Genomic DNA, 8679 nt, shown 5'->3' with positions numbered 1-8679 from the left:
CGTGCGCGCTGCATAGGGACACGCGCTCTGGGCCACAGCAACTCGCCCCAAGTTCCCTCCCTCGCTCTCCGGCGAAGCCTGCCTGAGCCCTCCCACTCGGTGCAGAGCGAACGAACCTTCGCGGCCGCCGCCAGCCCGGGCTCTCCGTGGCCTCGCTTCCCGGGCCCCCTTGGCCAGCGCCGTCCGCTCTCAGCCAGCGGCCCCGCGGTGGCGGCGGCGAGGACTCGGCGGCCCCTGCGGCCCGCGCTCGGCCCTCCGGCGGCCCCGACCCTCCTTGCCCGCCGTCCCCGGGAACCCGGCGCCCGGCTCGGGCCGCACCGCACCTCACGGGCCAAGGAGCGCGGCCGAGGTAAGGCTGGGCCGGGGGCCGGGGCCGGGTCGGGGGCCGGGTCGGGGTCCCGGCCGCGGACAATACCGAAGCCGCGCGACCCGAACGAAGCCGGGGCCGCCCCTGCAGCCTGCCCGGCCGGCCTGGGGCTCCGTCGAGCCCGGCCCGCGGCCGCCCTGGCCCGGACGGCCCCGGTGGCGGCTCGCTGCGCCCCTGCGCTGCGCTGCGCGGCCCGGGCGCGGGCGGCCCGAGCGGGGTGGGCTGCCGGGCGCTCGCCGGGCTCCGAAGGCGCGCCTGCTTGGCGCTGCTGCAGGGTGGGTCGGCGGGGGACGGCGACTGCGCTCCCCCGCGTCTCCTTGCAGAGTCTCTAATCTCGGCTGCTAAGCACTTGGGGTGTTAATACTTAATCAGTATCTCTTGCACGTTGGCTGGGAATTCTTGCAAGAAATGCACATTCAGAGGCTCTGAAAGTTTGTTTTTGGTTACCCCCTCCAGCTCCACCCATGGCCTCACTTATCTCTACTTTCTTTGAAAGCATACAGATTTGAAATACAATTAAATTATCCTTGGCTCACTCGTGCCCCCATCACCCAGCGGAGCTCATAACTTGGCAACAAAGCGCGTGCAGGCTGTGGGAAGCGGCTGATGCCCGCTGGCCAGCCTAGTGCCCTGTGACTGTTGGGAGAACAGTTGCTGCACAGCGTAAATAGCAGTGACACTTCTCCCTCTGTGCAGGCTTGTGGGGAGGGAAGCAGAGATAACTTTGCTGGATGCTTAAATGACTCTGGAAAGTGGAACGAAAACACCTGGTGCCCCGCTTTTTAACCCTTTCAAGTTGTTATTCACATTTGCTGGGCCACAAAAACGAGCAGGCTTTCTTTCTTGCCTAAGATGCAGGCAAACTCTGGGTTTTTCCTCACGGCCATGTCCTGTGAAAAATCTGGCACACATCTATGACAACATTGCGTGGCTGGCGTTGTAAGGACTACAAGTGTTTGTTTTTGAGAAGGGGACTATGATAGGAGAATAAGCATTTTTGCAATATAAATAGTGTCACTTCCATTTTTTCATTTCCCTGTTGGCGTTGAAGTATTTACTTAGTATTGTCCCCCCAATTTATGCTTAGAGTCATTCCATGAAAAATACCTGTATTAACTTGTTGTGCTTATTTTGTGACATCACAACCTCTGGTGATTCAGATGAGTTACTTATTAAGCATAGTTATTTTAACATCAGAGCGAGTTAATGGTAAGCCAGAATTCTTTCTCGGTAGCATCCCATTGATTTACCGTATGGCATTTAGCCTGTGGTATTACCATAGGTCGTACAACAGTAAAGTCACTGATTGGACAGGGAGGTGGCGATGCTTTGTCAACCTGGTAATCTGTAAAGCACTTAGAACAGTGTCCGGAACATAGTGCTTGGTAAGTGTCAGCTAGTTTTCCTTCTAATTTTTATCGTCAGTCTATGTGTTTTTTCTCTTTGGAAAATGGTTGTTTTGTTTTAATTCCAGATCTTTTAAATCATGGTCCATTTTAAATCTATGGTATGATTTCAGATCAGAATGAAGGTTGGGTTGTTGTTTTGCTTATGACTGATGAGCTGTTCTGTATATTCTTATGTACCACATATAGTGGATTTGTAAGGGCAGGAAAGTCCTGAACTCAGCCCTATCCAGGTACATTTCATAATAATGACAGCTGATTATCCTTAAGGGCCTAATTGTCTAAGGAGAAGCCTAGACATTAGGGGGAACGTGGGCTGGGAAGCGCATCCTGAACCTTCTTGTTCTCTAGGTTTAGAGTAATACTTCCAGTTCCTAGCGCAGAAAGAACCATGTTGGCACAGCGGTTAGGTAACTCACACTGTGTCACAAGGTAATAACAGATATCTGTACTGTATATACATCAACCGGAGCGTATAATTCTTACTCGTGCTTTAAAATTTTTAGAGCAGGATTTATAGCCTAATTAGCTAAGAGAAAAAAATTAAAATTAATTACTTGCCGTGTGTCAGTAACCAAAAGATTATGTTTGCTACCTAGTCATTTGAAAAGATGTCAGGAGTTTACTTTCATTTTGAGGTTTTTTAATTCCTGTTTTAACTTTGAAGTGACATCTTTTTCATTCCTCAACAGTTTACCTCGCTAAGCAAAGACACGGCGTTAACCCTTGGGGCCTTGCAGAGCTGAAGCTGCTGTAGGCACAGTGTGGCAGTAGATGGTGCTGTGGATAATGCTGGTGTACAAGGCACATGTGTGGTCAAGTAGAAGGGGAGGGGTTCATTTCGCAGTCCCATTGCTTGCCCTCTCCCCAAATAGACACTCACCGCACAGACACTAACAGTCTTTTTAGGAATAAACTTTTTAAAACGTTTGTCCTTTATATTTTCAACTTTTTAAGACTAGTTACTTGGCCAGATTTTTTCTCTCTGAAAACCATAGTATTCCAGGTGTTAGGACAAACGTTGCCTGTAACGATATTATTTAGTCAACTGGACTCTTTCTTCTTATTTTCCCATAATAGAGTAAGATTGATTGTTCTGAGCCTAGAGGATCTCCAACTCACCTGGATTTTTTTCAATACTTAACTTTTAGGAGAGAGAAACAAATGATAAGAAACCTACCTGCATCCTGACTTTATTTAAGAAAACAGTTTCCTGGAGTGAATTCTCATTTATTCTGTTTTTTCCCATTTTTCTGACTCCCCGTATGATGCAGTGAGAATGGATATTCAGGATGAAGATTCTGATGCTCTGCTTTAAAAGCCATGACTCATTCAAGAAAAATATACGCGTTCTATTTAGTAGAGCACCAAGTGGAGAGAGTGAATAAGGACACTTGGGATAAGGGTTTTCTGGATTGTAGTCAGTTATCTCTGTGGGCTGGCTCTGGGACTGGCCAGTCCTCGGCAGTTGACTGTGTTCTCTTTTCTCCTCTGACACGGGGCAGTTGCTGCTGTCTCCTGTCAGCAGGTGGGGTCAAGTGCCTTGGCGGAGTCACATGGCTAATAGCAAAGCGATTTTAACCCAGGGGTGTGTGTCCCTCTGGTGCCCCTGGATCTTTCCATCACGCTATGTGGAATAACCTCTGTTTTGCCCATTCAGGATGCATTCACTGTATTCTTTTTGAGTTTGATACCAATAAATCTCTTCTTCATAACTCAGTGATGTGCTTTGAATTTCCTGGGTAACGTTTGGTCATTAAAAAGTCCAAAACAGGAGAAGTTAAGCTGTTTTTAATTGTTAGAGGAAACCTAAGATGTCACAATACCTTGTTAAAGGTTGCTTATTTTAGGTGGGTTGAGGAGAAGGATGGCAGGTTTAAGTTCTTTGAACTATGTAAAGACCGATGCAAATGGCTCAGATTATGAACTAATAATGTTGGACCTGTTTTTGGCTTTGTTGCTCAAGTGATCTAGCGAAAGTTCTGACTTCCTTATACCCCCAAAGACTTTCTTTCCCTTGGATTAAAGGGAGTTTATTCTTTTTTATTGATTAAGAATATCTGAAAGGATTGTGATGATTAATGAAACGTTGGATCAAATCCCCAGTCTGAGTATTCCTTTTTTTTTAATTAGCTAGAACGTAATTTAATTTTTTAAATGGTGAATTTTTTTCTTTTTTTGCATTGAAAGAATTAAAGAAATACAAAAAAGTAGTATCTGAGGGGCTGGCCCGGTGGTGTGGCGGTTAAATTCGTGGGCTCTGCTTCGGCAGCCCAGGATTTGCCAGTTTGGATCCCAGGCATGGACCTACGCACCGCTTGTCAAGCCATGCTGTGGCAGACGTCCCGCATATAAAGTGGAGGAAGATGGGCACAGACGTTAACTCAGGGCCAGTCTTCCAAAAGTAGTATCTGAGAATTGTTCAAAGGAGAACACACATTATGCCTAGTGTTTATTAAAGAAGCTAAATGTAGCATTGACTCTGATCTTTGAAAGGATGAGTGTGTGGGATGATTTGGCTTATGGGATGGTGGAAGTTGGAGGATAGTAGTAAGAAATTTAGTTTTTCATTGTTTGTGAATGTCATAATCCAACCAGTTAACTACAGATGATTAAAGATACGGACAAGGCTTCAACACTTTTGCAGAATATATTTTCCTCCTGTTTTTAGATCTGAGTTTGTTTCTGGGTGATCTTTTGTGATGCAAAATTAATGAACTTCATTAAATCGTGCATACTCCTATTCTCACACCTTAGGCTTCCTCCCACTGTGTGTGATTTTTACATTAACATTTTGCAGTTTGAGTATCTTAAGGAGAATCACCTAGGAACACAGCATTCAAAGACATAAGCCTTATTTTCTTTTATTTTAGGAAACTTTAGTAGATGAAGCAATTTGCTTCCTTTTTCCAGTATGTTTGGTGATAAAAATAGTGACCATGTGGATGATTAAACAATTTTAAACTGAGACTGGCGCTAAAGCTGCGATTTTGAAATTGTAAACACTTTAGAGAGAAGTTCAAAGGTGAACTCTAAGCAAAAGGAAACAATATGTCACTTGGCAGACAGGTTTCTAGAAGAATTATAGAATTCTGTGGTGTGTTTTATGCATCAGAGCAAGATCAATGGTTTTTGAAATTGTCCAGTTCCAGATAAAGCTTTTAAAATACAATTCAGAAGCATATGGGAATTTCTGAGTGGTTATGTTGTAATGCAAAGCATTTTTTCCTAGTAGTCCCATTAGAAGTTTGTTTCGTCTTTTTGTCTTTTTCAGAAGGAATCACAGATATGCTTCAAAATGATCATTCTTGCCAGCAATTTTTTTTTTGTTTCATTGACTAGAACTTAATGAAAAGGAAGTAATTATGGAAAAGAATGTAGTTTTGTAATTTCTTCTATTTTGATTATTATGTTAAATGGATATTTATAGAGAATTCATTGTGTGCCAGATACTGGGGATAAGCAGTGGCCAGGAAAGCCATGGTTGCTGCCTATTTGAGGCTTTACAGTGTAAAGTGGGGGGGAAATAAAATAAAATAAATAAATGAAAAGCTAACTTAAAGTAGTAATAAGTGCGGTCAAGAAGGAGGGTGGTTGGGGCTGGCCCCGTGGCCGAGTGGTTAAGTTCGCGCGCTCCGCTGCAGGCGGCCCAGTGTTTCGTCGGTTCGAAGCCTGGGCGCGGACATGGCACTGCTCGTCAGACCACGCTGAGGCAGCGTCCCACATGCCACAACTAGAGGAACCCACAACGAAGAATATACAACTATGTACCGGGGGGCTTTGGGGAGAAAAAGGAAATAATAATAAAATCTTTAAAAAAAAAAAAAAAAAAAGGAGGGTGGCATTCCCATCTGGCCTTGTGGTCTGGGAGGCCTCATGGAGGATGTTTGAGCTGAGACTTAAGTGAAAAGAAAAGGAGCAACCTCTGGAAGGTCTCTGGGCAGGGAGGATGGCTTGTGCAAAGGCCCTGTGGCAGGTGGAACCTGCCTTTGTGAGGAACAGGAGAGTAACCTGGTCAACAGCAGAGTAACCGGGTCAGCAGGGCCTTGTAGGCCATGGGGGGCATTTCCGTTTGTGCTGAATGTAGTAGGAGCTGCTGGAGGTGTGACGCAAAGAGGGCCAGGCTCTAATTTGCAGATTTGACAGCTCACTCTGCCTGCCTTGTGGAGCATGGATCATTGGAAAGAGTGGAAGTGGAGAGCCAGTTAGGATGCTGAGGTGGTGATCAGTGCCATTTGGGCTGGAAGGAAAGGAGAGGAGATGGAGGGAATCCTGTGTTTGTAGGATCTTGAATTTCTCCTAACCTAACACAGCGTTGATCTTAAGATGCGTCCTCATTATATATCACTAAGAAACAAGACATGGATGCACATTGCCCATTGTGATATGCATCCTGATTTCAGGTATTAAAATGGGACAGGAGAAGTCTTAGAATTGGTGAAATACAATGTACTCTGGAGATCAAGCTGAGAGGCCTTGCCGATTTGTATTTTCTCTCTATTTGTATCTGAACAATACAAATCCTGTTATTTGGAAGGACCTGGGGGTCATGTGTAGTGGAGTCACCAACCTCAGGATTGGAATCTGGTATAGAAAAGTGCATCTGGTGCAAGTAGTCTTTCTGATGCTTTAATATCATGTAGAAGAGGCATTTACAGATTTTATTGCTTCCACTTGCACTACAGACTGTTGGTGTCAGAGATCGAGGAAACTGGGACGGCCCAGATTTGCCAGGTTCAAGGGGAGGCACAGACCCTGTGTGCATGTTCAGAAGGGGGCGTAGATCCATTGGGAGTTACAATCTTTGTTTCTCTCTGTCACACACTGGGAGCTGGGCAGGATGAGGGCTCCCTCCCAGCTGTGGGGATTCCAGGCCAGACACTTAGTTGCGGGCCAGCAAAGAGGAAAGTCAGTTACCTAAGGACTGAGAGAGTACAGGTTTTCTAGTCGAGTCTCTCTGGGTGTGAAGATTGGCTCTGTGTGAGGTTGAGCAAGTTACTGAGGCTTCTGGAACCTCAGTTTCCTCATCTGTAAAGTGGGGATAACTGCCGTACCTACTTCTGGGATTGTTGTGAGGGTTAAGTAAGGTGACGCTTGCAAAGAGCCGAGCTCTCCATCGAGGTTAGTTGCCGTTAAGTGTTACTGTCTCAAGGATTTCATATGTCATTCTTTCTGTCTTACATATTCTCATCTTATGGGTCACAGGATGAAGGTCACTTTTTCAGAGACTCACCCAGACCACAGAAGCTAAGGTAGCCCCTTCTCCAGCCACTCTCTTTCCCGTTGTCCTATTGTAGTGTATTCATAGCCCTCGTTCCTAATTGAGATTGTATAGTTTGTTTACATGTTGAAAGTACATTTCTCCACATTAAAAGGGATGCTGTCATGTAAGCTGCTTTATCCACAGCACCTAGAACTGTACCAGGCCACATCGCAGGGCTTAAGACATATTTACTGAGTGGAGGGTGTGGTTGACACTGCTGATTTTTGAGGTGTTTGCCTATGGGACCTTGAAGGCACAGCAAAAAGGCCAGTTCTAAAGCAGAGTTCTTCTCTTGGACTTGGTTTTTAATTTTTTTTTTGCTGGGAAAGATTTGCCCTGAGCTAACATCTGTTGCCAGTCTTCCCCCTCTCTCTCTCTTTCTCCCTCTCCAAAGCCCCAGTACGTAGTTGTATATTCTAGTTGTAAGTCCTTCTATGTGAGCTGCCGCCACAGCATGGCTACTGACAGACAAGTGGTGTGGTTCCTCAGCCGGGAACTGAACCTGGGCTGCTGAAGCAGAGTGCGCCAAACTTTAATCGCTAGGCGGTCAGGACTGGCTCTTGACTTTGTTTTTTTGCTCTGAGATGACTGGCTTTCCAGCTGCCGCGAATCTGCCTGCTGTCCCGTGGGCAGGGTCCGACCGGTCCTTGATAGAGTATTTTGGGGAAGCAGGGTGGGAGGAGAGGGAGAGTTTACATTTGGAAACTTGGGTTTCTTGGGGTAGCAGGACATGCTTGTCGTTTGCTTTGGCATTTCAGAGGGTGTCACTTGCTTTGGCTTCAAGCTGAATGTCACCTGAGGCCTACCTACTGTCTGAGATGCCAGCTTACAGGCACATGACTCCTTCTCTGAAACCCACAAGGGTAAACATGGTGGGGAAACCACTGTAAAAGTGACCGATGCCTGTCCAACTGCTCTGGCCACCTTGCTAGCTGGCGCTGAAGTTGGGGCCTAGCCTGCAGCCTGATAGACTGCTCCGTCAGCACTCTGGACTGTGGTGGCTCCCTCTGTCTCTAAGTTACGTTGTGTTACTGATGATACCATATCTCATTATAATGCCTTTTGTTAGTGCATTGATTTTGATGCTATTTGTATTTTTCAAAAGGAAATCATTACCCATTTTAGAAATAAGAATGTTTAAATATTCTCCAGGCTTTTATCTTTTACAGGGCTGCTTCTTGACCACGGTCTTTGGGTGAAGTTTAGTGAGTAAAGTGTACAGACTTATTTTCAAATCCTTGAGCAGACACTCCGCAATCATAGGTGTGTTGTACATATTTTTTTGCACATGTGTGCAAACTGTTAGTTACCTTCCTTTTCCTGGCTACCATGGGGCCACCGTTTCCACTGGTGGTCACAGACAGACAGCTGGACACTGGAAACTCAGCAGTGTTGGGGATACCAATGAATCCTGACGGCATTTCTGTGTTTTGACTACATAGTTAGAACAAGGTGAATTGGGAGGTTCATTGTACACTTGACTGGAAGTTGAAGATCTTTAAAATCCTTTTAATCTATCTCTGGCCTGTGCTCATTCAGATGAGCTTTAATTGGAATGTTGTGATTTTTAAGAATCAGATGTTTTTCTTCCCAATAAATTTTGTTCTTGTTTAATGACCCTGAGAGAAGAAGAGGAATGATTG

At 45.6% G+C, this 8679-nt stretch overlaps 1 protein-coding gene across 8 annotated transcripts in view; it reads left to right on the top strand.

Annotated features, from left to right (window-relative positions):
* Positions 1-8679, top strand: part of FAM110B (family with sequence similarity 110 member B) — a 152823-nt gene that overhangs the window by 701 nt on the left and 143443 nt on the right. For 3 of the 8 annotated variants that reach the window (XM_070630557.1, XM_070630552.1, XM_070630554.1), the window contains exon 1: positions 210-349. The exons of 2 other annotated variants lie outside the window; for them this stretch is intronic. The gene's annotated coding sequence lies outside the window, so the exon portion shown is untranslated. Of the gene's footprint in view, positions 1-10; positions 350-1578; positions 1753-8679 lie in introns of those variants that run through there. 3 more of the 8 variants (XM_070630548.1, XM_070630551.1, XM_070630555.1) reach the window with 3 other exon arrangements.

Source organism: Equus przewalskii, chromosome 8 (assembly GCF_037783145.1).
Source record: "Equus przewalskii isolate Varuska chromosome 8, EquPr2, whole genome shotgun sequence".
Taxonomy (NCBI): domain Eukaryota; kingdom Metazoa; phylum Chordata; class Mammalia; order Perissodactyla; family Equidae; genus Equus; species Equus przewalskii.
Note: the sequence above shows the minus strand (reverse complement) of the source record. Positions and strands in the feature narration are given on the sequence as shown.